We start from the raw sequence: 5,137 nt of genomic DNA, 5'->3' as shown, positions 1-5,137 counted from the left end.
TCCGTGGTGGCCGAAAGACCTGGAGAGCAGAGGACCCACCGCAGGGACATCGGAGACTCGATGCTCTCCTGTCTGCGCCTTAGGAGTAGCTCTCCAGTCTTCACAGCGAGGAACTAAGGTATTTGCCTGGGTAGAGACTTCGGTATCATGGCGGAGGGGAGTGCTCTGACTCCCTCAAACGAGGAGGGCACTGAGAAGATGGGAGAGGGTGGCTCAGGGGCACAGGTCTAGGCCCACTTTGAAGATGGGGAAGACTGAGGAGCAGAGACTGCAGTGGTGGCCTCGCTTGGACCAGGCCGAGTTGGGACTCACAGGCGGTTCTCCACCGCTTGGAGGCTGCTCCCAGCCTAAGGCCTCTCCGGGGAATTGCTAAGTTTGATTAACAAGAGCACTAATTGGCGGGAGGCCATGGGAAGAAAGGCCGGAGTTGTGGTGAGGCTGGGCCCGTTTCCGGGTGATTTACAAGAGCGAGGTGAGTGTGCTTCTCCGTGTTAACAAGCTGCTGAGTAACTGGGGAGCCAGCGCCTTCTAAAAAAGCCAGCGCCCTGGCTCTTAACCCCCAGAGAGAACCATGGCTCCCTGGGGTGTGGATGTGGCGCTGGGGTGACCGGCGTTGGGGGCGAAGCCAGGAGCAGAATTATGAACCAGTCTTGCAGGGTGAGGGCTTGTGTTTTGGGGGCTGGTTTCCCCAGCCGCAGGCGGGGACCCCCCACTGGCGTCAGAGCAGGGAGGAGAGGTGGTCGGAGGCCTGGGGGATGGAGGACCTGGCTGGAGGCCGCAGCCGTGGGTGGCAGTGTCTAGTGAACCCAAGGCTCCTGAGATGTGGTGCAAGATTCCTCCATCCTGGCGATTCTCAGGGCGCATGGGCCCCTGTGTGTGAGTGTGTGAGATCCCATACCTGGGCTCTTTCCCCATCACTCCAGCCCCCCAGAGGGCAGGAGAGGGGCTTGTCCTTCCTGATTGGGGGAGATGGGGGGAATGATGTAAGTGCTCACTCACTGCCCCACCGGGATGGGGCCTGTCCCCCGGGGGCCAGGACTGCCAGTGAAACGGGGAGGGGGTGTTACCTACTGTCGGTCTCTGGTTGGCGAGCTGTTTGACCGTCTATGTGAAGCTACGTTCTTCAACTTGGTGTTCTTCCTCGGTGATGGTTTGGCTCTAATGTGCCAGCTTTGGTCTTGTCATTTCTGCGGAGACTGGCAGAGGGCGTAAGGGCTGTTGGTTTCACACGGGCCTCCGCAAATGACAGTGGGCTCTAGCGCAGACCATTGCTGAAGGCAGGACACCAGAGGTCAGACTGCCACTGAAACGTGTCATCCCCGGGGGGCTCAGTGGGGTAAGCCTTAGACTCTTGGTTTGGGCTCAGGTCATGATCTTGCAGTTCATGAGTTCACGCCCCGTGTCGGGCTCTGCACTGACACCTATGGAGCCTGCTTGGGATTCTGTGTCTCTCCTGTCTCTCAAAAATAAGTAAACATTAAAAAAAAAAAAGGCATCCATTGGCTTCTCTGGGTGACAAGGAAGGAGAAGGGTGAAGCCTCTTCTTCTTGTCCTGGCAGCTGCAAGGGTGCTCAGGTGAGCAAGATGGAGGCTGTCTCCACTGCTGAGGCCAAGATGATGGGCCAGTAGGCCCTGCTCAGGCCCCAGGGGCCCAGTGAATCTGGAGGGAGTTCAGTTTTCCAGGATGTCACTCTAGCACTTCCGGCGAGAGCCAGGCTCCCCCAGAAATAAGGCGCCACTCTGAATTCAAATGATCTATCCTTCTGGGAAATTCTTCCCTGGCAGAAGGACAGTTCAAACAGGAAGGGGAAAGAATGCCATAGTTGTAGTTGGGGGTGGTGGGGGCTGCAGAAGTCAGAAAGCCTGGAGACAATTCCTGGGAGGAAGGGCCTTGTTTTGATCTGCCAAGCAAGAAGAACATGGTTTGACAAAGTTTGTGCCTGATGTGAAGGGAAATCTTCGGGGAGCAATTTTTGCAAGGACCAGGCCTCAGTGAGGTAGTGCACGAAGCAGATGTAACCGTTTTGGGTGTGAAACTCTGGGGGCAGGGCAAAGATGCGGAGCCAGAGGATAATTGGAATCAGCCTAACTGGGGAGAAGGGTGGACGGGGACAGGGGGGTGGGGGAAGTGTGGGAGTGTGTGGGGACTGTGGGGGGTGGGGGTTGGAAGGATGGAGCTGCTTTTTCCATCAGGTCTGGGCGCCTCTGCTCCGGCTTCGGTCACGTTCTTCACCAACGACGCGCATCACTAGGGGGCGCTAGAGCCCTTCCCGAAAGTGCCGGCGGAGCCGAGCTAACTGCGGGGTTGGTGCGGGAGGCCGTGTGGCCCCTAGTCCCCCCTTACCGGGACCCCCCTGGGGATTTTAGGAGAAGGAGAAGAAGGCTTCCTAAACGCCCTCCCCACGGAGCCACCAGATGTCGGAATGGCTTTTCGTTTCTGCAGGAGCCAGGGCCCTGGAGGTGGAGGGAAAGACAAGAGGGGAACCCAGGACAGGATGCTCTTCCCTCTGGCACCTCCCACGGGCCGCTTCCCCGAGGGCCCTCAGCCCTGACCGCTTCTCTCCTTCTGGGCCGTCCCTGCGTCTTCGCTATGGAATGCAGCCCAACTTGGCAATGCTGGAGCTCGAACCCCAGCCCCTAGGAATCATGTCATCGCCAAAGCGAGGAGGTTGTAAAAACGTGCTTCTTTATAACCTTTTGTTAAGTAAGGTGGGGACAAGCGACTCTAAATTGCTGTGATGTCCTGGGTTATTATTTAAAGTCCATGTGGTCTACCGCAGGGCGGTGTATGGTTTTCCTTCTAAGCCCTAGAAAGATGCAGGTGTAGATACAAGTTGAAGGGTTGCGGCCCAGAGAGCTTCTATGAGGGTAAAACCAAAGAGAGAGAGAGAGAGAGAGAGAGAGAAAGAGAGAGAGGAGAGAAAGAAGGCACATGAGAGCACACAGCCTCATGTGTAGACTGGCGTCCTGGGACCATGTTTTTTGTACACTGGAATCTCCCTGGCATGAATTCTGAAGGAAACGCTGGGACAGGGCCGTTTCTTCACTTAGGTGAAGGCCGTGAATCACCTCCGGGCTGGGAAGTCCAGGTTGAGAGGGGCCTGTGGCGAGCGTCCTCACAGACGGCCGCCGAGAGGCTCCCTTTTCAGCCTTCTCGTCACGCAGAACTTGTCGTGTTAACGCCCTGGGTGATTACGCTCCCCTCACACCACACCCACAAGTTAACTCGTGAAAATGTTAAGGATTCCCTTTGGACCCAGCCAGTGGACCACTTGTAAATCCCGTCTTTTCTATGCAGTGAGAGCTGCCCTGGACATCGCGAGCCGTCGTGGGTGGAAGTCAGGAACTCTGTGGACACATGTAAATGAAGGCCATGTCCCCTCCTTCAATGCAGGCGCGCAGCTCACAATTCACTCCACAAGCAGTAAGCAGGAGGGTGTGACCAAGCTGCTGTCTTGCTCTAGAAGTCACAATTTATGCTCCTAATTTTAATTTTCCTCAGCGTAGGTCCCAAAAGGATTGATTAAATTTGCTTTGTGGAACCCATTAACGCTAAACTGAATAATGGTGTTGCTCTAGGTTTAGAATCGGTTTCTAGTAAATTCTCTGAGCACGGGACCCTAGGAATCCTGTATTCCTCCGTGACAGAATTTTAAGACAGTTCATAAATGAAAAGGTTTACTCAATTTACCTAAAAGTTACGAGTAATTAACTGACATCAAGAGACTGCTGCTTGCAGAGGTGTTGCATAGAAAATGGGAGCTTTAGCAAGAGGAGCTATTCATTATGTGGTTTGAATGAGAAGGTAGAAAACTTACATGGCGTAGTACCTCTTTGGTACTCTGGCTCAACTCTGGAGTTGGGTAATCATGACTTAAGACTAATTTTATTTTATTTTATTTTTTAAAATTTTAAAAAAGTTTTACTTATTTATTTTGAGAGGGAGACAGAGAGAGAGAGAGAGAGAGAGAGAGAGAGAGAGAGAGAGAACAAGCAGGGGAGGGGTGGAGAGGTGGGGGAGAGGATCCAAAGCAGGCTCCACATAGTTAGTGTAGAGTCCAATGTGGGGCTCGAACTCAGGAACCCTGAGATCGGAAACCAAGCGGAAACCAAGAGTCGGCTACTTCACTGACGGAGCCACCCAGGCGCCCCAATGTTTTCTTTTTTCACTGCTTGGTGGGGTGACCAAAGCCAGAGGGATCGTTTACAGAACATCTCGACAAATAGGCTGACATAGGCATATATGCAAATCAATGGTCATTGTTTTTAGAAGTCTTCTAGAAACGATGAAATCATTAGTCCTGCAAGGCAGACTTTGTTCTCTAAGAGGAGGGAGCTGAGGAACCAGAAATGCTGGCGGGCGGAGGGGAAGTCATGTAACAGGCCCTGTTAGTGGGCCTGGGGGCATTTTCATTATGACGAAAGCCGTCTGTTAGGACTAAATGGTGGCAGCTTTGGAAAAACTGAGTGCTGGGTGGACGTCAGGGTGCTGAGGGGCCCCGCAGGGCCTCCCCGGTGCGGGTGTCAGGAGACTAACCCGTGCAGTGGAGGGTGCGGACAGGAGGGCCTGGCTCACCTTGGCCGGAGCCGCTTCTGTGAACTTGAGCAACACAGACTTAGTTCTGAGCCCCTTCCGGCTCCAGTTCCAGAATGTGAGGCGTTGCCTGGGCTGGGGCGCTGGCAGTCAGCTCACCGGTGGGGTCTGGGTGTGTGTGAAGGAGGCCAGGGGTGAAGTCGGCCTTCAGGGCCTCGGGGGGTGGGCTGGCTCCCCTCTGCGGAGCTGCCGGCCCCCAAGGCGGGTGAGCACTGACCCCCTTCTTGTTCCGGGCAGGTTTCCTAGTCTGCTTTACAGCAAGGGAGCTGCGGTGCTGCCCCCAGTGGTTTGCCCCAGACAGAACACCGTGTGGATGGGAAAGTCACAGGGGTGCGGGCAGCCCACCCCATGCCCAGGACCTTCTTTTCAGAGATGCCCTTTGTACCTACGGTGCTTTTCTTGGTCGCTTTTAAGGAAAGGAGTGTAGCTAACGTTTTTCTGGATTTCCCGGGTTGGAGCGTGTTACACCCTAATTTGAGGAGGGAAAAAAAATAGAACGGTTTGCCAAGCGTTGTGACCTGATTCTTGTTGGATCAACACGTT

The 5,137-nt window shown here is 54.5% G+C and overlaps 1 long non-coding RNA gene across 1 annotated transcript; it reads left to right on the top strand.

The window, feature by feature from the left end:
* Positions 1-4,893, top strand: LOC115304924. Its single transcript, XR_003914751.1, has 4 exons — positions 1-118; positions 2,444-2,668; positions 3,299-3,424; positions 4,832-4,893. It is a non-coding gene; the product is annotated as an uncharacterized LOC115304924 (long non-coding RNA).
* Positions 4,894-5,137: the final 244 nt, after the last annotated feature.

The sequence above is a fragment of the Suricata suricatta genome, chromosome 1 (genome assembly GCF_006229205.1).
Source record: "Suricata suricatta isolate VVHF042 chromosome 1, meerkat_22Aug2017_6uvM2_HiC, whole genome shotgun sequence".
NCBI classification, from domain to species: domain Eukaryota; kingdom Metazoa; phylum Chordata; class Mammalia; order Carnivora; family Herpestidae; genus Suricata; species Suricata suricatta.
This window is presented reverse-complemented; position numbering and strand designations above follow the sequence as displayed.